This window comes from Drosophila suzukii, chromosome 3 (genome assembly GCF_043229965.1).
Source record: "Drosophila suzukii chromosome 3, CBGP_Dsuzu_IsoJpt1.0, whole genome shotgun sequence".
NCBI classification, from domain to species: Eukaryota; Metazoa; Arthropoda; class Insecta; order Diptera; family Drosophilidae; genus Drosophila; species Drosophila suzukii.
The window spans coordinates 88,583,784-88,611,765 of record NC_092082.1 but is presented as its reverse complement, the minus strand read 5'-3'; the positions used below and the strand labels follow the sequence as shown (position 1 = coordinate 88,611,765).

The 27,982-nt window shown below is 38.8% G+C and overlaps 1 protein-coding gene across 3 annotated transcripts in view; it reads right to left on the bottom strand.

Annotated features, from left to right (window-relative positions):
• The window catches only part of tinc (transmembrane protein tincar), a 62,762-nt gene that overhangs the window by 33,309 nt on the left and 1,471 nt on the right, over positions 1-27,982 (bottom strand). For 2 of the 3 annotated variants that reach the window (XM_065866733.2, XM_065866730.2), the window contains exon 2: positions 6,459-6,543. The gene's annotated coding sequence lies outside the window, so the exon portion shown is untranslated. Of the gene's footprint in view, positions 1-6,458; positions 6,544-21,797; positions 21,848-27,982 lie in introns of all 3 variants that reach the window. The other variant, XM_070995843.1, reaches the window with a different exon arrangement.

Below are 27,982 nucleotides of genomic sequence, written 5' to 3'. Positions count from 1 at the left end.
AACTCAGCCCCGCCCCAGGAAAAGCCCTCCCCGATTTTTCCCACCATTTTCCTCAGCATTTTCCCTACCATTTTCCCACCAGCTCCATTAGGCGGCGCCCTTGACAGCTGCTGGCAGCGATGGAAGCTCTGCGACAAAGTGACGCAAAGTTTAATTGAAATTCTAAAAGGAATTTGCACAAAACTCGGGATAAGCAGAATGGGAAGTGGAAAACACCAAGGAACCAACTTCCCACAACTCCAAATTAGTTTTACATATTATTAGGTATATTGAAAAGAATGCTAGAGGCCTGCTTCGCATCCAGATGGAAAGCAAGCTCGAAATAAATCCTCAAACATAAATATAAAAGTGATTAGAAACCGAAACTTCTTAATTAGTATGTACAAATATTTACAGATGATATATTTTGGCAAATAAAAATATTATTATCTTGCTACTCACATAAACTTTTGGAAAAGATTAGGTTACACATGGGAAAAGTTACATTGAGTAATATTATTATTATATTATTGTGTAATACTTTGTATATGATTTTTTAAACTTTCCAATAGACTAACAAACAAATTTGTTAGGGGACTTAAGCACTTGTATTTCCAATTATAGAGACCGCATTTTCCTATGCCTGATGGATTCATAATTTTTAATGCTCCTCTCAGGCTGCAACTCATAAAATTCCGCAGAAAGTCAACTCGAATTCCCTTTGATTCATCAGCCACTTTTGGTTGCTTGGTTGGTTAAATTGCAGGTCGAAAGCCACTCGAAAAATGAAGAATGAAATTTCCATTTGGCCTTATGAAAATTAAATGAAGCCAAAGCTCCAAATTCCGAATTTCAAACTCAGAGCCCACAAAAAGTATGTGTAAAAGGGGGTGGGTCGGAGGTCAGGGATCGGGGATCTGGGGGAAAAGTGAGAAAAGTCAAGTGCCGCAAACGTTTAGGTTTTCAGGGAGTTGAGTGGGCGTGCCTCTCATATGGCGCAAGCTGTTCATAATTTGTTTCCCCGCCCACGGAAAATGGGAAAACTCGCCGTAAACAGAAGGAAAATTTTTCAAATTGTTCCCTCTTGTTTATTCGCCGCTGGGCCTGACTCCTTTTGTCATTTTCCTTTCCATTTTCTCTTGTTTTTATGAAGTTTATTAGAGCCGACTTTCTTTGGTCGAAAGTTAAAGATTTCCAAATTGAAGCAGACAAATTTAATGTCGAGATAAGAGAATTTATAAGTGACACACACGCACACTGGTGAAATGCGAGCTACCAGCAAAAAGTGGATAAAAAGCTGGCTAAGATTTTTTTTGCGGAGGCACATCATCTCCTGGTAACATGAAACTTTCTTCTTACTTTTTTTGGGGGGTGAACGTTGGAGCTGGTTTAGAATCACAGCTGGCAGTTGAAAATAACACTTATCGCCCAAAAATAGGGCTGCAAAAAACCCAGGGAGATGGCCTCTATAAAACTGGGTTTATAGATATGCGATCTTTGCTTTTTATTGGCTTTCATGGGTTGCCAAGGGGGGTAGAAAGTACGCCTGTCGTTTGTAGTTTTCCCACTCAACTTAATCCTTTCTTATTGAAAACCGAAAACGAGGCAAAAAGAGTGGCCCACCCAGAAGATAAATCTTTATGTGTCTGAATGGCTCTCTCAGGATGTTTAGTTGGTTGCGTGGTTGGTTGGCACGTGCGGCCTGAAAAGCAGTTTACAGCTGCTTGTGGGCCAGGAAAATGCCTGGCAACGCTTTAGACCAATTCGCAGTTGAGCAAATTTATGACTTGATTACAATACGCATACGCCCTGTGGCCGGGGACAAAGAAAACGACTCGGAAAAGCGGGAAATTAGGGGAAAAAGCGAGGGAAAAAGTGGTGTGTGTGCGCCGGCTGCTCCAAAGCAAATGGCAAATAATGTAATAATATGACAGAAGAAAAGAAGCCCGATAATGCACAGAGAAAAAAAAACAACAACAAAAGCTGGCAAAAAGCGAGTATATCCGGTATAATGGAGGAAAAGAGGGCGTGGCTGTGTAAATTGTGGTGACAACAATTCAATTTAACGCCCCACTGAGCCCAGTTCGCGATGGATTCTGGCCTTTGTTTTCACTTCACTACTTTACTGCCTGTTTTTTACTCCATTGTGTGTTTTCTATTAAATTTCATTTAAATTTAATTCAATTGATTACATTTCCTTTTGAACTGCTGCCAGCACACGAGCTTGCTTTTAATCTACTTAATTGCTGTTTAAAGCAGCTCAAAAGCAAATATCATATTTATTTTACGATGTCCAGTCTGGTTAGCTGTCAAGTGGTAATATGACAGCCAAGCGGGATTGATGGATAGATCAATTGATTGATGGATGGATTGATGAAGTACAATGAGCCATGCTGTCTGACTCTTGAGTTTCTTTCAATACTTTGAGTATGCCACAACCCGTTTTTGCGTTATTTGTGTCACTAGGAAATCACAAAACAAAATCACATAAATAATAATAGAATACTCAATCCTTTAGCAGAACTCGTTAACTCAATACTAAACTCAAAACTTATTTTAATATAATTACCTTATCTTTCTGTAACCTTTTGACCCCATTTTCCTGCTCTTCCTAGCCTCATTATTTTAAGCTTACGTTATTTTTTGTTCCTTTTTATTGTGCTGACACAATGAAATGAAAAATTATTTCAGCAGCAAATGAAGATATTTTTCATTCTATTCAATTACAATTGAATTGCCTTCAATGGCATGTGCTGCTCTGGTACCTTTTTGTACCTTTCTCTTATTTTTCCCCACGCCTTTCTAAAAACACACGAAAATATATACCCAAAATGTATACATAGAGCCACAAGGACATGCACACACATATAGAAGTCAAATCTAATAATCAGCTTGCCACCTAACGAATGGGAAAATGTTGACGGTGGGAAAATGCGGAGTAAAATTAGGAACGGGGAAAATGCGGTTGCTGCTGGCGGTGACATTTGAATTTTTGGCCATTTTAGCGCAAATTTCTTCATTCTTTTTTTGGTTTTTTTTGTTTTTGTGCTACCCAACTCATGATTGTTTGGCTTGGTTTGGTGGGGTTTATTTCCTTTCTTTCAGTTGTTGTGCTCTTTTGCCGGAAAATAACGTGACATGCATAAATAATTGACTTTTCACAAAATGCGCCATGGCAGCCAGCAAACAAACAAAGGCACCGGGCTAACAATAACAACAAGCACGTGGAGGAAGCGGAAATGAAATATGGCGGAATGGTAAAAATGGCGAAATAGTGAATGCCAAAATGGCGGCGGCCATATTGTATTTGCAAGAGAGCGAGAGCGAGACAGCGCTAGCGCATCCAGAATGCCATAAAATATTTATTTGCAATGCGAAGGCAGCTGCCACATGACGAAGGAAAACCAGATGAAGGAGAACTAAGTGGGGGAAAAGTGGAGAGAAAGAAAAGCCTTTGGATCAGGAAAATATATTATATGTATTATAAAATCAGACCGCAGGCCTTTTCCTGCAGCTAAAAAAGCAAACATCCTTGCCGATTGACAATTAATCAACTAAATGGATCTGTTATTGTTACCGTCTATATAAACAAAGTATCCGCTTGGGGAATGCACACAGTATGAATTTATTTAAATGGACAAATCAATTTGCCAAAATGAAAGCCAAACAAATGGCAAACGGAGTGGAAAAGGGAAAATACCAGCGGTCAATGAAGGGAACTCTCGTAACTAAAAGCATAAATATTTAGACAGAATCTATTTTAAACAAATAAACCGAGCGACCAATTGTTGACTAAAGCTTTTACAACATTGCTGAATGGCCACTTAACACCAGATTTTTGGGGTATATGCGACAGGCCTGATTTTGAGGCAGAAAGTTTATTAACCAATGGATTTTGTGCGAAAAACATTTCTGATATATACGGGGCCAGGCTTCATTTAACAGATAAATATTGGTTAAATAAATTACCCAGCGGTAGCATACCATAAATTCACGGTTTAAAAACATTTCGCATAATCCCCCGATTTTAAATGGGCAACTGGCGAGTCTGGTCCATATTTTAGTGCAGCTTTTTTCCAGCAATTTGTCGCAAACTTTTTTTTTTGGCACTCCACCACCCCCTTTTGGAATCCAGCGACTTTTCTCTACCGTTTCTGGTTTTTATGGCCAATTTATAAACTCGGCTTCGCTGCGAAAGTGAGCGAACAAATACTTTTACTTCTTTTGTGCCATAATAATTTATAAGCCACTTTTACGAAACTGTTGCTGCTGTTTTCTGGCACTTCTGGTAAAGCTTCCAATGGTCAATTTGTTGGCGACCATTTGGAATTATTAATGGGCGGCTTTGTTCGTCTTTGTGGAATGGTATCGGGGGTTTTACTCCAAGTAAATTCAATTTTGGTTAAAATGTTTTCAATGTAACTGCGTAGTTGCATATGGTGTGGTGACATATGCCAAAAATGTGACTGCAATTCAAGTAGGAAACGAGTGAAACGAACATTTTGGAGGGGGGGGGGGACATTTTGTGAAGTCGTCCGAAAACTTGGATGTCTGCGTATTGTCCTTTCCATGTTTGCCCTGTTGTGTTGTGTACTTTATGACTTGTAGTCACTCGAGATCCCAAACCCCCCTCTTTTGCCTGCGCCCATGTCGTCTGGCTTTTTTGTTGCATTTCAAAAGTTTTTGCAGTGAGATTGCAAGCAAACATTTTCAACTTTGTATTTGTTGTTGTTGCTGCTGCTGTGGTTGCTGTTGCTATTTGGGTTTTTAGCATGTGACGCCATTTGTGGCACAGTCCTGCTGCACAGCCCCCCTCAGTTTTCACCCCTCTTTTCCAGGAAAGCACTACGCACGTTGAAAGCAAAAGCAAAAGCAGAAGCAAGAACCCAAAAACCCAATAGCACTTTTTTACCCACTCTTCAAGTAGAAATGGAACTAAAAGGGATCTAGAACTCTTGGCCAAACCCCCCTTACACCCACTTTTTCCCCCTTGAATTCTGCATGTTCGAAAAGTCCATTTCTGGGTGTGTGAGTGAGGAAGAGTCCTCAAGTGTTGAACAGGCATTGTTGCTGTCGTTGTTTCCATTGTTACTTTTAAATACACTTTGGAAAAAGTAAGATACATAGGATTTTACAGATTATTCAATATATAAAACAATAAAAAACTAAAAAACCATATTTTTAAAATAAATCTTTGAAATTTTAAGCAGTTTCCAAACGTAGTCTGTAGAAACTTCAAAAGACAAGCAAATTTTATCACTGCAATGTTAGTAAACCTAAGCAATTGTCAACTTAATTAACCAAACCATAAACTATATAACTAAACATTTTATGGTCTAGTTTCCTTATCCTTTTAAGTGCTCCTTCCAGGGAATTAACCAGGTCCCCAAGTTTGACCAACCTTTTAGACTTATTTGCAGTACTAGTCAGAAGCTTCCGTTTTCTTTTATTTCCCGCACAACTTTGACAGGGAGAGGTGGAAAATGTTCAAACCTTTCCTCCATTTTTCGCCTAGTTTTTCTCGGGTTCTTGGGAAAAGGAAGGGAAAAAGAAGGAAATTTTTTGCCTTCGCTTCACCGCTTTGTTTACGGCCAAATCCAAAACAATGGCATTTTTGCACATGAGCGCATTTAAGCCAAGTTCTGCTGGCTGTCGTCGTCGATGTTGTTGTTATTGTTGTTTTTGCTGTACCCGTACACTTAAACTAAACTTTTCAGCTGCTGTTCTCTGGTGCTCCTTCCGTGTGACTAAGAGCCTTCCTGGTCTCGACTTGTGCTGCATATTTAATCCTTTTTCCAGGACTTCCCTTGGCCAGATGTGAGTTATTACGGACATCTTTCCGCCTCAAACCGAGGGATATCTGGGCCAGGCTACGGAGCAGCATTGCTCCTTTGGCATCGCAATTGCCCGAATCATTCGACTCATTGGCTTGCCATTCCTGTTTTTTCCCAGCACTTTTCCCCAACTCATCTTTGTTTGCCGTTCGCATTAGTAATACAAATTGCACGAGAAAAGTTCAACAAACTGCATTAAAAATAGAGCAAGCTGGAGTTCTTAAACAAAAAATCGGAAAACACACACTGACTGATGGGGATTGGGTATATTCATCCGGAGCTCTGGCCATTTTTATTGCACTTTTATCGATTATACTAATAAAAATTGTAGCTTAGACATCCATATTGATAGAATTTCTATGGAAATGCATATCATTTATTATAAAATCCAGCTGTTTCCCTCTTTCAACAGCATAGAATAAACTTAAATTTCGTTAAATCCATATCCACTACCAAATATTTCCACAAAACAAATCAAAAGGCACTATCATAAATTTAATTAAACTGCATATTTCGAAATATTTATACACCCGCATAGACTTAATTGAGTTTACGGCCAACGAAATTTTATTGCAAAATGCAATTTATGGAAATTGCATTACAAAGAAAGCAAGAGAATATTTTCGGGAATAAAAGTCAACTTACCATCGATATTAATTGGCGGAACCGTAACGCACTTTTGCCCCAAAGTTGGTTCCGTTTGGTTGGCTTCTATTCGATATGGTCGTTGCTGGAAAAAAGATGAGAGGAAACAACCGAAATGGAAATATAAATAAACTGATTTATGTCGGCCACAGGAAATCGATGAATCAAATGCACGGTTAAGCAATAAAGCCAATAGGCCCCCTCTTTAATAAATGTCCTGGTTAGTAGGATGATATCTTTGGTGGGATCATACTGATGACTATATACATATTTCCCAAAACAGAGGCATTGATTCGAAGACAAATAAATAACCATTATTATACTGTGTATATATATTAATTTAATATATTAATAGGGAAATCCCAAAAATTCCGATTCTACTTATAAGCTAAGGCCATTATTGAACAAGACCATTTTGTGTGTTTATTGACTTTATCAAGTGTCACAAATAGCATCATAATCAGCAGAGCCAATAAGAACACAAACAGAAAGTGGAGAAAATAATACAAATAAAAATCTTCAGCTATTTCCCAGAAAATCAGAGAGAAAGGACAAAACAATATCAGGCACTAAATCAAAAAATAGGAAAGCAGTCGGAAAACATTATGAAATCAAAGGGACTCAGCCACACAGCGGGCTGCCCAAGATGAAAAGGAAAAACTTTGGTGAAGGAACATTACTTGGGAGTATACTTATGTCATATTATCGACGATGATGGCAAATGAACCGAAAATAAAGAGGGGGCATGGAAAAGTGGAGGGGGCGGCTGGGGGTCCGCCAGTCTGTCAGTCAGCAATTTCATCAGCATAAACTGATGACAGTTGAAAAATGTTCTTCCACATCCGCTCTCTATTTTCGCATTTTTCCTTGGCTGTTTTTGTATATTTAAAAATACATAAAATGGCGGTTGACATTTGATGGAGGAAAAAAGCGAGGAAAGAACACAGAGAAAAAAGATGTCAGTCAATTGTTACATTTGTAATTCCTTGATAGTACGAATTGTAATGATTTTATTAAAAGGATAGATAATAAAGATGTCGCATGGCATTTTTTGGTATTATAAACAGCAAAATACAACCAAAATATTTTCTTAAGATCGCTATGTTTAGTAGCCTTTTTAGACGCAGTTTTTTCTCTGTTTATTTTTCTGAATATCTGCTAAGAATAGGGGATTTTGGAGGCACCTGGCTGACATTTCGCAAAGTGTGGTGTCTCAGCCTTATGCAAATGACGTGCGCTGCCTTTGAGCAGTGCTTTTTTTTGTGGACACCTCAATGCGGCCTGCCGAAAATCAAACAGTAAATCGAAACCATCGCCGCAGGTGTCCTGTGACATTCAAGCCGCAAAGTGTCGGCCATTTCAAACGACAAATCGGCCGCAAACATTGTCAAATATTGCCACCTCAGAGGCATGTCACACTCGAAACCAGCAGAAGCTAAAGCACCCACATCCAACCCAATCCAATCCAATACAATCCCATACAATCCCCCATCCCCACCACAAGTGGGAAAGTTCTCTTTCCGGGAAACTTTCCACACGCCAGAACAATTTGTTTCGCTTCGAAGGCAAATCCTTCGGCCTGTTCTGTCCTCTGAATAACAAATATTGCCTGTAATTTAATTAATCTCCCACTAAAGTATTAAAGTTTGACCTGGGGCTGATGGGGATGCTGTGGGTGGGCTTACCACAGTAAACTTTTGCAGCTGGAAAACTATTCTTGATTTCTACAATGAAGTTTGAGTATTGCAGTGGGCATTGAAGTCTGAACTGGTCACAAAGTAGAAGAACCAACTTTAATATAGTGATGGTAGAAAAAACTATTGTATTGTATTTTTATTTTAGCTCTTTAAAATGAGATAGTGATATAATACCATGATTATATATCAGACTCACTTTCTTCAGCCTTTAACAATTTTAAATAATAGGTAATCTTTTATAGCTCCCTTAGCGAGTATTTACTGTCCCCATTGGAATTTTGGATATCAATTAAATTCAAAACACAAACACCAAGCTCGGAACGTGGTGGGGTAGGGCCAAAAATCTATTAGGATGCCAGCCAAAAAGTTTGGCCAATTCAGGCACGCACTTTGATTAATTTTTAGACAATAATCATAAAGGAGGTTCGGTCTATCCAATCGTCCTGTCCCTCTCTAGCCCCCTGTCGCCGTCCCGCTCGCACTCATCTTAATGCGTTTACGTGCCTGCAAGAATCTCAATAGCATACTTATCCGGGCTCTCCTTCATAGAGAATTCAGGCACGTCCTTTTCTCCTTAACTCTCACCATCCCGCTCTATCTCTCTATCTATAGCGCGCTTTTCTCTTTTCCGGGTTAGTTAATTTCGACGCCTCGCAGGCAGGAACTTTAAGTCGATGGAAAACTTAATCAAAGTTCCTTACGGCGCATCGTAGTTCCAGATCCTCGAGTCCTGCAGCTGCCAAAGTTTCTCTTTCGGTTCGGCTTGGTTTTGGCCCAAACGAGTTTTTGGGCACGCAACACTACGGCCAATGGCTTCGTTAACTCGTTCGGGGCTTCCCAGACCCAAACTGTTTTCACCTGGCCAAACGGTTTGCGTGTTTGGATGTTATTTATAATATGCTAAGCTCGCTGCTCGCTTCTTCCTTTTGGCCTCGACTGCAGCTCGACCGGAAGCCTTCAACTTGACCAAGGCGCCGGGGAAAAAATCCAGCTCTTCAAGTCCTTACACTGAGAAAAAATCAATTATGTCCTTGAAACTATTATATTAAATCGAAATATTCAAAAATAGAGACTAGAAAATTTTAAAATGAAATCTAATGTTTAAAGTAAAAATGTTTTAGACAAAAAATCAATTTTTAGGGACTTTTAGCTTTCCTTAAAGTTATAAATAATTTTAAATTCCTAACTATATCAGAAGCTTAGATTTTTTACAGTGCTTGAACACCTTTTTCCCGCTCAGCAGACACTCTGCGCCCTGAGTTTTGCCCTTGTGGCGTTTAACTTTTAATTGGATTTCAGTTTTGGCTTAGTTAATGGCCAAATGAGTTCAACATTCTCCATTGCTGTTGCTTGCTGTTGTTGTTGGTCGGTGCAAAATATTAGCGCATAATTTCAACAATTACTTCCACTGACTGACCACCAAAAACAGCCATTGCCACGCCCCCAATTGCTTAATCATTTGCATATTTCATTAGAGTTTCAGCATTTCATTTTGTGCTCTTTGAATAATTATCCTTAAGTCGAATCAGTTTGAAAACCATGCTTAACTCTATTATTCATTTGCAGGAAATCCTGAATTAAATTTTAAGGAATCTTTGAGGTTTCCTTAAAGGTCACGTGATCCCTTACCTACGGAAATTCCTAAGAATAATTTGCATACAAAGATCATTGAATTGGATTAAAAGGAAAACCGAAAGTGGTATGGGATAGAAGCATCATCTAGGAAGCGAAAAAAAAGAATCAAGGAAATTCCTCACTTAACTTAACCAAAAATTTCTCGACAAATGCCACCCAAAGTCAAACCCGAACCAAAAAAAAAAAAGGAATCTAACCTCTCAGCACCCCTGGCAAATTCCCACCCACACCAGCCATGTAAGCACATTCAGCGCCATCAACAATTTATCACAGCAAACTGAACAAAATCTCATTTGCAAAAGAAGTCAGCCGAGGGTCGGGGAAAAAGTTTACCAATGCTCAGAGCTTGTCAAACTGTTCAGCACGAGCCAGGCGAAAATAAAGAGGAAAAACCACCCAAAAAAGGGGAAAATAAAATAAAACATGACCAGACGGAAGCTGCGACAAAGCAAATTTATGTTTTCGGGCTACGAAAAAAAGTAAAACAACCAGGAAAAGCGAAAGGAAATGCGTGCAAAAGGGTTCTGGGGAGTCTGGAAAGTTGAGGGAAATAAATAAGGAAATAATGTTTAACTTTCGCCGAGGCAGGGGGCAATCAAATGCTACAAGCTGTGCCCAGGGAGATTTTGCCAACTCCCCCGACTCATTTATCAAAATCAGCCAGCGAAATAAAGAAATATGAGACTCGAGTCGGGCAATTTACAATGCTGATCCCAATATGATTGCCGAGCGGAAAGACCTCGAGAAAGTGAGATATGAAAAAAGAGTCCTTCGTTCCTTTGTCCCATGTCCTTTGGCATTGAAAAATGAAAGATTCTGGCAGTCAAAAAAGAAAAAACTAAAACAAAGGAAAAGTCAAGAAGAACCGAGTGGATGCAGCCACTTGCTAGCTATTAAAGGAATGTGTCACCTTGCACCACCAACCTGCCCCCCAAATGATCCTCCTCCTTTTTTGGCCACTGGCAAAATTGTTGCAGGAAAATTTACGCACACATTTGGCTCTGGCAATCTGCAGACTTTATGGCTGCTGCCCGGGTGACTCAACTTTGTCTTTTCGGGACCGGGAATGGTAATGTGTGTGTGCCGAGTCTTTGTCTCAGTCTGGTTAATGGCGCAAAAGGACTTTAAACTTTTTTATTGTCAAAGCTGCAAAGTTTCCGCTGCCGCTTCGTTTATGCGTTGTGTGAATTCTACATTTTATTGGAGAATTATACAATTGAAAGATTGAATTGTGTGATAAAAGTTTGAGTTTCTCTGCCCAAGTTTGAATATGCAATTGAATTATTTTGATTTAGCTTTCAAAAACAACGAGCGCTTTGAAATTATTATTAAAAGGTTGAATTCTACATATACTGATGAGTTTTGTGAGTAAAAAATAGGAAAATGTATTTCTATATAAGATTAAAAATATTATTTTGTTTAAAAATCTTATGTTTTTGCATAAAAACCTGCTTTAAAAATGTCTCATTATAAAACATTAAATTTTGTGGATGTCCCAAATTATAAAACTTAGTAAATATTTGAAATTTATTGGGGTCCTGTGCATAAACCATGGATACCACCATCATGTCATTAATTTGCACTAGAAGTTTTACTACCCATCCTGCTGAAAGGACACAAAAAAACCCTGGTGGCATGTCAAAGTAAGGGAATCCTTCAGAGCTCCGGGATTCGAGCTCATTGCAGCAAATGATAAATTTTACATTTTCTTGCAGAGTATCCCCATTTTTTCGGGAGTGTGTTTTTCTTTGTTGTCTGGCGCGTGGCATTAAGTTCTCGGTTGCACAGATTGGGGGTTCTGGCAACGAATAGCTATATATTTATATAAAGAAGGGGAGTGTGTGGCATGTAAATAAGTTGCAACACATGCGGACCATGCTGCTGCAGGGATTTTGCCATCAAAGTTAACGAGCAGGCCAGATCCTTCGTCACTTATAATTTATGGCCATTTGAGTGACGGCTTAAAGGAGTCGAAAAACTGTAAGCGATTCCCTGGCAAATCTTTCCCAACCAATTTGCCAAAAGAGAGAGATTTCTCTGCTATCCACACCTGACATTCTAGAACAAATGAAACGGTTTCCATTTCCCACTTCATTAGCATTTCGTGCTGTCACGTGCCAAAAAAAATGGCTGCCCCACATGGCACTTCCGCTTCCTGCCATTAGGGCAGGCCTGTAAATCAAATTGCTGGCAACCCTTTTCTCGGGTCAAGACATTCTATTAGTTGGCCATTTTCACGCCCCCAAAGGGAGGGTAGGGTGATGAACAAATGAACCTTTAAGCAAAAACCAGAAAGGTTATCCCTTACATATCGGCACCTTCAAAAGCAAACACCTTTCACACACAGCTGTTACGCAGGACACACCCCCGAAAACACTCCCCCTCGAACTCTGGAATGCCCTCTGACTAGGCAAACGCATTCAAACATCAATAAATTACAGGTACAAATGTAATTTCGTATCCTGACAACGAGGGGTAGGAAAATCCGTAAAAACTTAGTCAGGAATAATGGGAAAAGGGGGAAAAACGAACCCTCGAATGCCCTGCAAATCGCCAACTCACTCTTTGCTGACTTTTTCGATTTGAGACAATTTTCAAGTAAAGGAAATGGAGAAATTCCATTTCTCAATATCAAGTGGACATTAATGAATACGTTTTCATAGGAATATTAAATAAATTTTTGCCAAAAAAGTAAACATTTTTGGTTTAGCTATGGTATGCTGTAAAATATACATTACATTTAACAGATCATTTTGTAATATTACTTTAAATTTGTAATCAAAGAAGTACCCTAAATTATCAAGAGTATTTATGAAATCATTTGACCTGTAGGAAAAGGCATTCCGAAAGGGAAATAAAAAAGCGGAAAAGCAGAAAAATAAATAAATATATATAGGTATACTCCCTCCCCTCTTTTGGCAGGACATAGATTAGGGTGTTGCCATGGCGATGGCTGGAAATGAGACTCCCCCACCAGGTCACGTCTTAATGTCCTACTCCCCCTATCAATACTCCCCAGAACACCCCTCCCCGCCCCATCTAATGTCAGTTTCAGCCTGGGGCAATATTTTAGCTATTTTATGACACGCATTCCTCATACATGCGACAACAACCACCCAATTTTCCGGCCAAACAAATTGCAATTTCCAGTTACACAGCAAATGTTTATAATGCGCCGGGGCACTTTCAATCTGCTATTTTGTTACCTTTACACCTCCTCGTCATCTGCCCATCATCATCAACTGTATCCTTGTGGCAAAAAGGGGCTGGACATCGAGTCGCTGCCACACATTTGGGGGAAAGGTGAAGTCCCCACAGGTAGATACAAATGAAAACTGGGGTTACGCAAGGGGAACCCCAACTCTCGACTCAGAAAAAGGGCAGCTGCAAAGGGAGTGTGAAGTAATGCGAATTGAAGCACTCGCATGACAACTCGCAGACCCCACAGACCCTTCAGAATCCACAGAATCCCATACCATCCTATCCATTACCACACCGAATGGAGTCCAGCCCCCCCCGAGACGAGTGAAATTAATGGGTCGGAAAGTGTTGAGATTAATCATGGCCGCCGCACTGGTCGCGGAAGTGTGTAAGTAGCTCCGTCCCCATTTATGTGTATGTCCTGCAACTTTGGACCCGAACCCGCTGCATTTGCTCATTAAGATGTGACGCAATCTGGCCAACTTTATCATGCAGCCGAAACTTAAAGCCCCAACAGCGAGTAAATGGAGATTCAGGACGTGAAAATGAAGGCAGGCTAAAAGGGAAGCATTCAGCAGGACTTTTTTTTATGCAGGAGGAGGAGGACAGGTGTAAAAGGAAGCTGAACACCTGGTAAATGAGCCTTAAAGCCAGCAAAGTCGTGAATACAACAAGCCCTAAAAGGGCAGCATCATTGTAAGGAACTTAAAACACCCCTTAACTTGCGGGAACTTAGCGATGAAAATATTTTAAGGCTTAGTTTTATATGCAAGTCCTAAGATCATATGTATATTCTTCATCAATACCAGTCCTTAAACTCAAGTAAGTAGTTCCTAAAAATGATATAAATAATTATTTAACTTAAATCAAAACTTGTTGTATATTAAAGCTACTTATCTCCAACATGGCTATATCTGAAGTACCGCAACTTAAAGCAGGGTATGCAAAAAGCTAAATATGGAGCACAGAAGACAGAACTAGTTAGAGGGAGTAAGAAGAAAAGCGGAAAAAAGAGACAGATAAACAGACCAACGGTCTCGGCATAGAAACATAAATTAAGCAGAAATCTAAGGCAATGTGGGCAGGACTCGAAGGGAGGAATTCAAGGAGCCACAGGATCTAGACCAGAGTGGAAATTTGAAAAACTTACGTGCGGGTAGCGGGTCGGAAAAAACCGACGGACAGAATCACAAAAATGTTTTAGGCAACTTCCAGCCCGGCCACTCGGGCAATCTGAATTAGAGAATTCAGAGGAGATGGGGGAGAATTGGAGAACTCTCGAGAGTGGGGAGAATCAGGAACAACCGACCGCTAGGTGGCAAAGTTAGCAGAGATAAGGCCAGCGGCCCCCCAACTTCGTCATTAAACAGAGTCACAAAATACCAGGAGTGGGGCAAGAAAGTAAATATCACACAGCTTGAAATGCGGTGAGAGGCGGAAAAACACAAAAGTTCACTAACTGACACACATAGATAGCATATGCCCACTCCCATACCTATACAATTACAAACAGTACTTTATATATAGACATTTCTTGAGATAATAATACCACCTGCAATGGGGTCAAGTCAATAGAAAATGATAACATACCGGAAAGTAATTAAATTTCCCATTAAAACAATCAAAGAAAAACTAAGGACTCCTGTCGTTAAGGTAAAGGGAAACCTTATGAAATATAAATTGTGCTCTTTTTGTGGTCTATTAAATTAGTACAACCGCATTGTCTTAAAATTTTAAAAGAAATATGTTCTTTTAGGTACATGTTTTTGTGAGAATTATATTACCATTACTCACTTTATCAGTACTATGAAATATGACATACAATTTTTTCCAACAGCAGTAGATTTTCTTTGTATTTGGTCACCACTTAAATCGAGCACAGGACAATTTGTATTTGACTTAACTAGAGACTGACATCCGACATTATCAGACACCAGAAACCCGAAAATCGGAGACCAAAAACCGGAGGCCATTTTCGAATCATTTTTCAATATTTTCTCTTGCCAGCTCTCTGCATGTGTCTTTGGCTTTCCACTCGTTTGTCACTCGAGCCAAGAGTGCAAAATGATAAATATCCAGGGACAGCAGAGGACACAGGACACTCCAACTAGGACGACCCCAGGATCTCCGGCCACTCGCCCGTCTTTTCTCATTTGCACTCGAGGCGATTCAAGTGGCACACTGGGCTCCACTTTGGGCCCCCACTTTTTGGAGGGGTTTTTGTGTTTTATAGCCTGGCCACTTGAAGTGATATTTCCTCAATTGATAGGGGGATGTATGTATATAAGCCGCCCGAGGAGGAGGAGCGTTAGTAGGCAGTTTCAATGCGGTTATCAAGACAGATTTTCAAACGTCGCTACCTTGACAGGCGTTCAGTACCCCGCTTTTCTCCAAGGACCCCGGCTAAACACGTACTTCTCACCGTCTGTCAAACACAAATGAGCGAAAGACAGCAGCCGGAGCTCACATCCCACATCCTGAAATAAAAAAGCGGACAGCCGGATGGGCATGGGAAAACTCTGCTGCACTGTCAGGCATTCTATTTATTGGCAAAATGACGGGACAGTCCCAGCTCGACGCTAAAAGTAGCTCTTAAAAGTTTCGACACATCGCAACGATGATCAATGCTTTTCAAAATGCTGAATACTATACTATACTACATGATTCTGTCATTTAAACAAAGGGAAATTAAAATTCAAAATTAATATGGTTTTTATAGCTCTTTTATAACTGATAACATATATTATAAGTAGTGATACTCGATCCAGGGAAGACCTTTTAATTTTTAGGGATAGGGAAAGAAACCGAAAAATTGCAATTTTCACTATCAATTTAACATTATTCAATCTTTGAATATCAAGTACTTTGCAACACTGTTTTCTGTGTGCAAGGCCTTTATTGGTGCCTATTTTAAATGCTTTTAAACCTGCTTTCTCAACTACACAATACATTTTAGCAAAATGCCTCCAAAGTACGATTCCCTTGATATTCTCTCGCCTGTTATTCCTATCGATTTTTGATTTAGTTTGGTTTCGGTTTGTTTCCCTCACCAATTTCTGTGTGTACATACAGTCGGAAACTAAAGTTTCGGGGGAGTTGGATAGAAGGGAAATTGTGGAGGGATAGAGACAGAACTGTCAAACAATGCGACGGCGAGTGGCGTTGGAATAACACTGGCAAATGCAGTTGGGACTTGGGGAGTGGAGAAAGAAAGGAGAAAGGTGGCGATGGGCGGTGGGTGGAGAAAGTCTGTTCCGAAAATATATACCAACTGCGCGACAGTTCAAGTTGAAGTACTCTACCCCCGTTGTACACAGCAGTAATTTTCGTAAATCCGAACGACAACGGCAAAATGCGAGATGAACTCGGTGGAGATGTACTCAAAGATGGGCCAAGCCTCCATTTTGCCTCTTCAGTTCAGGACCTTCCCCTTGAGGCTGAGCAATTTGAAGTTTAGTTTTCGGTGTTCATTCATTTTAATGAAGGAAATTTTATTTGGTCAAGTGAAACTGAAGTGGGAATCACTTCATCAAACGTTGATAAGAGCTGAGCGTTTGAAATGGAAAATGGGAAAATGGCTAGGCGAAATTTAAGGGAGCATAAAAGTATATCCAAATACAATTTATATTTAAATAAAATTGAGCCATAATGTCTCCCAGTGTACCGATAGGGAAAAGGTCAAAGTTTCAATGGGCCAAACAAAAGAAATTAATTCAATTGACGCCCAACAGAAATGTACTCCACAAAGGCAGTCAAAGAAATTAACACATTCACAAGGACTTTAGTTTTTGTTCAAGTGATTCGAGGTTATTTCCAGACAGTAGCAGGTAGTGGAATAATTTATGGCAATTATTTTGACACGGACAATGATGAGAGGCCGTTCCAGACCCGTCCCCTGTAAGCCGCAGATCGTAATCTTCGAGAGTCCTGCGCAGGATACAGACTTAAGCACTTTCGATTAACGCAGAGCCCAACAACCAAAGCAAACAAATTGCGAAAAGGCCATTATGGCCACAAAGGATCACGTCAGGCTACCTGAGTGAGTCAGCTAGGGAGTATATATACGTATATAGATATATATATGGTATAAGGGGAGATCGCAAACAAGGACAGGACAGCAGGTGTGCCAGCGCAAAGGAAATCAGTTAAGGCAACGGACACAAAGCCAGGGAAAGGAAAAGATATACCTACACTGAAAAAATATATTTTTCAAAACGAATCTCTTAATATATGCATTATCTTACCAGATAATATTACTAGACCCATAATCATGTTCGAGTATAATCACTTTTTGATCGATAATTTAATTGATTATGCATTATTGTTTACAAGATATTATTTATATTTTTAAGAATTTTTATTATTAAAAAATTAATAATCATGGAAAATATTTAGTTATTATTTTATAAGACTCTATTCAATATAAAATAATATTTTTTGGAACATCATTATTATACAGTTCTCTATTATAAACAAATATATAATAGTATAAATCTTTTAATAGTAATTGATATTTTTGTAAGATCTTTCTATCAACAAGAAATTAAACATTAAACATACATGATAATAATATATAATGACTCTTTCTGTTACAAAATATCAAGTATTCGTAATTGATAACCCATAATTTCTTTCAGTGCCCAGAAACAGAGACCCTAAAGCCCTGATGAGACTTGGATTTTTGCACCTGCCACAGCTCAAATCAAAGGAGACAGCATATAGGAAGGTAGGGGACAGCGAAACGGCCCCCGATCTCAGGTAACTCGATCGCGATCGCCGACATCTGTTGTTGTTGGTCTTTCGCCGATTTTTTGGGGCCCAAGGAGCGGAACTTATTTCGCGAACAAGTCGCTAGTAAACCCGTTTCTCATTCTTTTTTTTATTTTTTTGCTCGTTTTCGAGGGTAACCCAAATACTTTTGGCGGATACCGTTGGCCATATAATTTTCGGCATTAGCTTTGTTCAAATTAATGGTCAGTCATCCAGGCAGTCGGAGGTTTCATCTGCGTTTAAAGGCAGCTGTTAGATTTCAGATGCAGCCCCAAAACAGGAAGATGAAACGTGTTTCCTTTATTTTTGGCGGTTATGCTTACACTAAGCAACAAGATTGGGATGAAGATCAAGTAAAAACAAGAAAATAAAATATGATAGGATCAAAGGAAACAATATAACTCATTAAACTTAATCAAACTTTAACTTTTTTTATGAAATTAATTAGCCTTGTTTTATAGAAATTAATTAACATTGTCCTTAAATATACATTTTTTCCAGCACCAGACTCAACCAATTAAAAAAAAGTAAGAGAAACAAAAATGGCGAAAAAAGCACATTAAGCACCAGCAATTAAGCATTCCGCAATTGGCTCAATTGATCAAAGGATGTCTGGGGTTAATGTGATTGCATTTTAAATGGCAATTTGCGATGAACATTTCAAGAACTTCTGCCATATTAACAGCGATACACGTTTTATTTGTGCATTTCTCCTTATTTTTTGTTATTTGCGCGTAATTAAAACTTTTTTGCCAACCGCAGAGGAGAAAGGGAAATTCATCAGGGGCTTAATCGATTTTTGATTTCTTGCTGATGGCTTTAGTAGTTTCCTGTACCACGCAGAACACCCACTCCCTCAATCGGTTGTTTATGGCTAATGGTTTTTATCGATTACCATGTATTTTTACTCTTTTATCAGGCAATTATTAAATCGATAGCAAATTGCCAGGGGGCTGTAATTGAGTTGGTTATTACATGCATGCCTTGAACTTGATTGTGGATTGTGGAGTTGAAAATGTTGACCCAAAGGGTTGTTTTCGGGGTGGTTTTTTTGGATCAAGTTTGATTGAATTGGTTTAGATACTAAAATGTGGGTGACCCACATATAGGCGAAGTAAGGGAATTAAGTTGTTGGGTGTGGATTACAAGGGGTTCCCCCTTCTAGGGTGGACCCTAATTAGCTTTCAATTAGCACTTGCTGGCTGCACAACTTCTCCCCCTAAAAAAAATGTACTTTTCAACGAGGCATCTTCTGATATGCATATCATGAGTCTCTTTTTGCGGGCAATAAAACGAAATTCCGCACATAAATTATGCTCCATTTAATAAAGTGGGTGAGTGTATATACCTCCGACTCCTGAGGAAAAGTTAAGAGCATTCATAAAGATAAAGGAAAAGTCGGAGGTAGCAATTCGTTGGCATTTATAATGCTCAACTGTCAACAGGAAGGCGAATGATGATGATGATGATGATGAGGGCTCTGAAGATGATGACATCCTTGATGAGCCAGGCGAAAATAAAAAGGCACAGAAGTCACGCAACTCGCATTTAAGAAAAAAAAAGGATCTTCTTCGGCCAGGTTCAAAGTTAACCAGTCGATAAGTCCAAAGCCGGCATGGCATATTTTCCTCTGGTTTTCCCAGCCACATGTGACGTGACTGGCTTTCTGCCAGGACCAATCTGCACTTGCCATTTATTTTTTATTCTTTAAGCTTTAAGCAAGTAATTTGCATAAAATGCGCGACAGACGAAGGAAAACCAGCTCTCGCCGAAAGCTAACAAGGATTAAGTTGAAAGGAGAGAGGCAGGGTTGGTGGAAATCCGAGGAAAAATGACTTCAGAATGCCATGTGGCGATGGGGAAAACTTACGAGCTGCACAAATGAAAATGAATTTGGGGCGGAAAGAATAATAATGAAGAGGTCGAAACGAACGCAGGTCTTTGACTCCAGCCCGTAGCGAATAATTAAACAAAATTAAGGGAGCAGGAAAAGTCCTGAGAGTACCTCTATTTCTTTCAGTGCATTTCGGAAACTACAACTCCAAGGGCTGTGGCAGCCGCAGAAATTTAATAACTTATAATACAAAAGTTCGTGATGCTTCATTATGGGAACGCAGGCAGCTTCCTTTGCGTCCTCATCCTGAACTTTTCCCATCCAATCCTCTGTAGAAACCTCGTCCTTCCTCTTTGGGACCTCCTTGTGTGTATTCCATTTACCCACATTATGTACTTGGTGTACCACAGCGCACAGGATGCACAAATACAGTGCGTTTTGGAATTCAAAGCCTAATGAACGCAAACGGATCAAATTACCTAATTAAATTTGGTTTGCTAAATACCTACACACATGATCATAATGGTTAGTTTGCTGATGGATATAGTAGTGCCTGAGCCCTATGGTTTAGTAAAAAAAAGAACAAGCATTAATCAATCGTAGTCCAATTTCACATTAGTGGCATTAGTAATTTCTTATCGGAATTTCACATTTAGGTCAGTTAGCCAACCAACTCGGGTTTTATCTATATTTTTTGTTTAATTAAATACAAAATGCACAGCAGCAGTCATGAAAAAATCATTATATAACTCTGAAAGCAAGTTAAATAGGCGATTTATATTCATGTATTGTAAAATTTACACTTTCTGCTTCTATAAAATTCATTTCATTTAGTTTTTTCTGATTTATTTTATTTTAATAGATTTCAGAATATATACCATTAAAAGAGCTTGAATATTTTTCGTGCTTAGTTTCAAGGATATTGCAATGAGAAACAATAATCCAGAGAATATGTTTGTTAACTATTATTTCAAATTAATCTAAATTCTATAGGACTTCTTCTTCCTTGGACTTTTTCCTTAGGATTTTGTCACGCACTGTATTCTTGTGTAGGTCTATTTACTATTTAGCTACTTGGCTGGTACGTGTGAATATTTTTAAGTCCCCACTGCTGTTGCTTTTCCTGGTCCTCCAAGTCAACCAAGTGCAAGCACTTTCCTTCCTTTTCCTCCTCATTTCCCTACTGTTTTGGTCCTGTTTTCCTTTTTCTTTTCTTTTTTGAGTTTAAGCAGCGTCGCATTTCATGCAAATGAAGTTAACTTGCATATGCAAATGAGTTTTGTTTGTTTGTAGGTTTTATTCTGCATTTGCTGTGAAATGTGTGCGTTGGTTTTTCTCGCTCCTTTGGATTATTATTATTTTTTTGGCGCGCACACACACCTGATTTATGACTAATTAATTAATTTTGAATTCGGTTACAATTAACATGAAATTTTAAGCCTTGGCAGCCAAATTCCATTTAATCCTTTACACCTACACACATGGCAGGCAGAAATCCTTGCGCACACAGATACACACACACACACTGGCATAAATCAACGCCGTGTGGGGCAAATGCGATTAGCATTTTATACCATTTAAACACTGTCGCACACACCACCAGATGGAAAACAATGCAAAACGGCAGCGGGGAAAAGCGGAAAAAACATTGTGACAAAGCCGGCAGAGCCCCACAATCCCCCATCTCTTTCTCTTTCTATAGCCCCGTCTCTCTCTCTTTTTTCACCACTGAATGTGTGCATCTCCCTTCGAGCAAACCAAACACAATTACATATTACTTATATGGAAGGTATGAAAAGGGAACACACAGTTAGAACGGTTCCCCATTGAAACCAAAAAAGGAGGGGTTTCGAATTGGAGATACTCTCTTTGGGATTTATTAGGATCATGAACCTTATTATGAAGCTTTTTTAAAGTGTATTATTCTGGCTTTACTGAAGAATTGTATAGGTTTCTTTAAATGTTTTATTATATTGATTTAGTAATTCTGATAGAATATAAAAATTGAACATTTCCGCCATATTTAGGTATTTACTTTTGAATTGATATTACTCATAAAAAGATTATAAAACCCTGTATTATATAGAGTTATTGTTTCTCCATTTCTATCCAAAATAGGATATTTAATTTTCTGATAATTAAAACAGCACCAGGTCGGTAGAAAAACCCATTAAAAATACAAAAATTAAGTAAGCTACTCACGGCTTATATTAAAAGATTAGCTGTCAAATCCATCGTTAAAAGATTATTACCTAGAAAAAAGAAAAGGCACATTAATTGATATCCAACTGATTAGACATATGTATGTACAAGTTCAATATAAAAGTGTATTATTGACCCAATTAAATAGGTATTAATGACTAATTACGTATTTAACCGTATTGAATGAAATTCCTGACCCGCCAAATAAACTTTTTAACACCCTCTCTATAGAGAACAGAGTATGGCGAATAGAAAACCCTCAAGTAGAATGCAAATTGTAGATGTAATTTAAACACTGCTTAATTATAGGTACTGGTATTAAACTTTCAGCCAAATTGAAATAATTTAAGTTCTTTGAAAATATAAAAATTCTTTTTAGTCATAAAACCATTGAAGATGAGATATAAAATTGCCTATTAAATTATAAGTAAAATAATCTGAATATATATCAATCAGATTGTAATGCAATTATTATAGCATAACTAAAGCCTGGAATAAATGTTGAAATAAAACACTTTAAATATGCAATACAACTTTAATTTTTAAGTAATTATTATACCTACTTTTCTATAGATATGTGTAAAGAGGTTTTATTGAGGTTTAACTTAATTTATAATTGATTCATGTTACAAAGACACCTGATAACAGATGAACAAAAGATGAACAAAAATGCATAGAGAACGCCTGATTATGTATTCGTTTCCCAGGCACTTTTGCTTATCCCTTTAGGTAGTTGCCCCCAAAAATCCACCCGTTTGCCCCATTGATGAAGTGCAGCACTTCCGGCGGCAGAAGTTGCAGCGGTGGATGAGCAGACGAGCAGATGAACAGATGCACAGTTGCCACAATGCCGCGGGGCATTTGTTTTGGTTGGCGGTTCTGGTTCTGGATCTGGTGCTCATTCCGGTTCGGTTTGGTTAGTTCTGTTCTGGGCTGCTTTATTTTTGGGTTCGGCAGTAGTTTCAGCCACCCCAAAAGAGGGGGATTGGGATACTAGGTGCAGTACGATTTTTGCCTGGATTTTGCACTTTGCACGGTCTCCGCTAATGAAAATGAAGTCGTAAAAGGGTTTGCCACGTGGCTGGTAATGCGAGCCCCCCCTTTCTCCACTTTCTCTTCCTCCCCTGTGATTTTCCTTCTTTTACCCCGTTTTTGGAATCCTTTAAGCGCCATTTAGTTTCAACGAGCGCTTAACTTAATGAACACAATGGACGGAAACCGGTTGAGAATGCTGGGGAAAATCTAATGGAAAATGTTAGAGCTTCCGCTATTTGCTATCTTTGCAGTCGCAATCCCATTGGAGCACATAATCAGTTTTTAATAGCCCCCAAAAAGGACATAGATCAACAATAGCAGCAAGAACAACATGAATGGGGAATAGCAAATGGAGAGTAACAACTAAAAATGCCATTAATGAAATGATGATGACGACGAAGAAAGTTTTGCACGACCCAAACACATAAAACAAAAATTACCCAAAGTCAAAGCAGAGAAAACAAAGACGAATCGGAAGTGGAATGGGTATATGCACAGTAATAAAACAGATTGGGTATTATCTATAAGAAATGGTTTTTTATTATCCTAAAATAGGGATGTAGCCACATACAAAATTGGCACTCACTACAAGTATTTTTAAGTTAATTTCTAAAGAATAGAACCTTGAAATATAAAACCCATATCCTTCATATATTTTTCTCTCTGTAGAAGCCAAAAACCAGGAAGTGATAGAGACAAGACTCAGCTGCAAAACGATGAGAAGCAAAAATATAACATAAAACAAAATGCCCAAAAAATTAACGACAAATTGCGCATCATTAAAAGTTAAGAGGAAGACGACTGGGAAATTTGGAAGAAGAAGGGACATATGGGGGTTTACGAGGGGCAACCGAGAAGAAGAGCCTGCCAAAAGCCAATAATGAAGGCGAACGCACGTTAACAGCGAAATGAAGCCAAAAGCCCAAAAGACTGACAGGCAATGAAAGAAGCTTTAAGAGCACTGGGGATACCTCCAAATTGTTAGGGGGAAGGAGGACTTTTTACCTCCAAATTGAAAGGAATAAGGTTGACTTTTTAAAGGGGGGGTGGGGGAGGAGTGGCTCCTGCGTGGGTGGGTGGTTATTGGGTGGGTGTGGCACCGCCTGTGGCAACACCTGGGCGCAGTCATTTGTTTGATTACAAGCCACGAGAAACAACGACAATGAACCCAAATTGAAGATGGTAAGGAGAAAGGTTGGTAAGGAAGAGGTTGGGGGAATGAAATAGACCCATCACAGTCTTGGCCCTGTCCTCCTCTCTCCTCTGATTAAATGAAAAATATTTGCCCATTTATTTTGTTAATTTAAACAAGTTGATCTAATAAAGTTGTTTGGCGCAGCAAAATCATTTTGCGTATTTTGCACAAGTGAAAAATTCAACACTAACATGCATTCATAAACAAATATTTGGAAAATCTATAATGGGCTTATAATTCACTAAAAATAGATTTAATTTGAGTAAAAAAAGAACGATTTAAAACACTTTATTACGTGAGAAGTAAATGGTTTGTTTAAATTTTTTTGTTTGGGATTTTTTGTTCATTTCGTTTAGATATTTTACTCATATTTATGATCTTTAGAGCCAGGATTAAAGTTTACATTTTTAAAATGTCATAGTATTTCTGGTAAATTTTGATTAAGAACAATAATAAATAAATAATACATTAAATATAAAAAAATTTTATCTTAGATACTAACCAAAGTTAAGGTACTTTCTAAAGACAATAATATTACCCATAGCATACTACACTTTTATGGTAAAAATGGGCGATTTGAATTTCTCTCAAAACCCGAAATACTTGAAGTGCATTTCGATTCCTAATCGGGTATTTTTTCCAGTGCCGCCAGCTTAGTTTGCGGCAGGGACAGCGCTTAATTGCCCGACAATGCAGCTGCCCCGAAAACACACGCACTAACACATCCTTCTGGGAAGATGGGCCAACCTCATTTGCAACAAGCTGACAGGCGCCAACGTCAAACCCTTTGCCCCCTCCCCTCATCCCCTCCCCCCGTGGGTACCCCATCCAAATCCTGGCCACAGAAACCCCCTGTTGCCACCATAATGACTCACTCACTCTGTGGCAACGGAGTTTACCAACTGCAGAGGAGTCGGGTTTCGCTGCTCTTTTGCCAGTTTGTGTTTTGTTTTTTTCCCTCATTTTCCCTTTTTTTTTTGGTTTTTTGGGAGGTGTGACAAGCCACCGGCTCAGCCGAGGGAAGCGTGTCCTGTATCCTGTGTATCCTATGCATATCCCGAGTCCCGTGTCCTGGCACATGTAACATGGTGTTCCCTTCGCTTTTTTTTCGAGGGATATTTTTAATTGGTTTCCAAAGCATCAAGTGAAAAATGAAAACTCCGAGGCCAACAAAAGAAATTATGTTTAACATGGCCAACACGAAAGTCTCATTAAAATTCGATTCAACACGGTCGACATTAAAAACAAACATGCTCGAACAAATTGCCTGAAGGCATGCTTATTTGATGTTTAACCTCTATAAAAAGAACAAATAACAAGGAAAATTAAAGTGGAAAAATAATGGTTAGCTTTAATAACTATTTTAAGTTGCCATAAGATTTGTAAGTTTTCCAAAAATCTATCTATACATATAAAGATATTCTCTCGAAACTAAAAATCTACGCTAATTATATAACTGGTTATATATTTTCCACTCAATTCTACTTTCATTTTCCCACTAAGTCATGCTAGGGAGAACATTTTAATTAAATTCACACAAAAGAGCCACTGAAGCTGTAATCGAGATATTTGAAAATGACATTTGAGTTATTTGCACAGCAGCTATGTTGGATATTTAAAGTGAAATGGTAGATTATTATGTTTTTTATGTTATGTCATCTCTTGCTATGGATTTCCTTTTTAATAAATTTCCGAGAGCCACAAGCTGGCTGTTGGTCTTGGTCATTTTAATCAGCATTTTTCACTTGGCCGCAGCATTTTTTATGTTTTTTTCGCTCCGATGTACTGAAATTGACCGCCGCAGTGGCGGCTATTTACCCGCCCACCGCCCACCGACTGCCACGCCCCCTTTCCTTGACCGGACTTTGTACACACCGCACTTTGTTATGTTTTGTTTGCCTTTGCCTTGCTCTCGGGCCCTTTGTTTGCACTTCTCGTGATTTTTCTTCTCTCGGTGTATTCAGTTGTTTTTTATTTACCAATTTTTTTGTAGGTTTTTTATACTTCCAGCTGCTGCGGTGAAGCTGTGGCTCAGTTTTTAATCAAAACATAATGTAAAAAGGATGCAAAATACACAAGCAAAGTGGCAGGCACTCGCCCAACACAGTCCATCTTCCCCTCCAACCATCCGATTTCGACTTCTAAAAAGTGTTTGCCCTGTCGCTGTTGTTTCTGTGTCGTCCATTATTCAAAGCATAATGTCACAATAAACGTAAAAGGTGCAAAATATGGCCCAAAGGCAACAAGCAAAGCCAAAAGCAAGTGCTAACAATGGGAAAGAGCAGTGACAACACAAACATACAGTCAAGCTCCACCAACGAAAAGTTTTCACCGGTTGATTACAAGTTCTTCACTTGGCCGGACTTTTTGGCTTTCTGAATTCTAAGCTCCTAAAAACACAAATAATTATTGTGTACTGGAGAAAAATCTTTAACTATTCATGACTTTCTAAATTTTTAACGCTAATACGTTTTAATTATCATCCAAATGATCATATATAAATGGATTGCCTTAGTTAGGATTTTATTTCTCCAATATAGGTATATTTAATCTGGTTTTATGATACTTTTTTTTTATAAAAATGTATAAGTAAATAGACCATCAATAACCACAAAATACTATACATAACTTTAAACGAGAGGTAGGACCTATTAAAACATTTGGTTTCCAATAACCCTGATTGGTTCAAGTTTTTGGAACAAAACCATAACTGGATTAAGGTTAATATTAGTTACCAATCTTACCTATTTAACCCATCAAGTATCAATAAAAAAAAATGATTTTACATATGATCCCGATGTCTATCTCAAGAAATACAACTACTGTACAAAAATAGAATGCAGACATTATTTAGAGACTACAATTCAAATATTAAAATGATTGTATTTTCAAACACCTTTTATTAACATTTTTACCTGAAAGACTTAGATCCAACATAGTATTATACATTTCTTTCCCGCAACTAGTTCAACTTACAGACATTTCACTGTGGTTACAAAAGAGAGTTACAACAAAAGAGCCACCGTAATAGCAGCGTAACAACAAGAAGAACAACTCAACTTAATAACACTTTTCAGTTGTCGCTGCCCAGGGCAATCACCCGGTACACATTTCCTCCAACCCATCGGATCCCATGCCATCCCAACCCAACCCAACCCGTGACCTCCCCCACTTAAAAGGTGGACTTGGACTGCATAAATTTGGAAGGCAGAGAATCTGGAAAGGAAAAAGTTGATCGCCTCCCCTTCTCTCGCCTTTCTCCGCCGAGATATTTGTTGTTGCCGCAATTGTTGCATGCCCGTCAGTCAGTCCGTCATTTATTCGGTCAGTCAGTCAGTCATTCAAGCTGCCAGTCAGTCAGTCACTCATTCAGTCAGGCAGTCATTCGTGTGTCCATGTGCGGGGATAAAAGCGTCCACACAAATGACCCGCTGGCAACTTGCATCTCCGGCATTTTAACGGAATTTCAAGCACCTTGCAAAGGACCAGTCGGAAATTGAATCTTTCAGATAGCAGTTCCCTACTGAGATGTTCTTTTGAGATAAGTATCTGGACATTGAAAAATATTTTCAAGATGGGGTCATAATGGGTTATATAAAAATGGGGCTTCATATCTTGGAATTTAGGTATGTCTACTAAGTAGAATAATACCACTTTTGCAAAACTTTTAACTGTATTTCCGTTCAGGCACTTAAATGCTAATGTGTCATTATCTCTTCAAGAAGAATTGCTAAAGACAGAGAATCGCTCTAAATGTGCCATTTTCTTCGTTAGAAGAATTGCTAAAGACAGAGAATCACTCTAGTCATTGACCCGAAGAGAGTGTTCTGGCTATCTTTCATCTTTCTCTTTGTCTTTTGCTACCTGAATTGGTCCGCGTAATTTGCCCTTTGATAGCCCGTAGTCCACACATCTCTCGCCAAGTTGTTCCACATGTTTGTCACGTGTGGCGAGT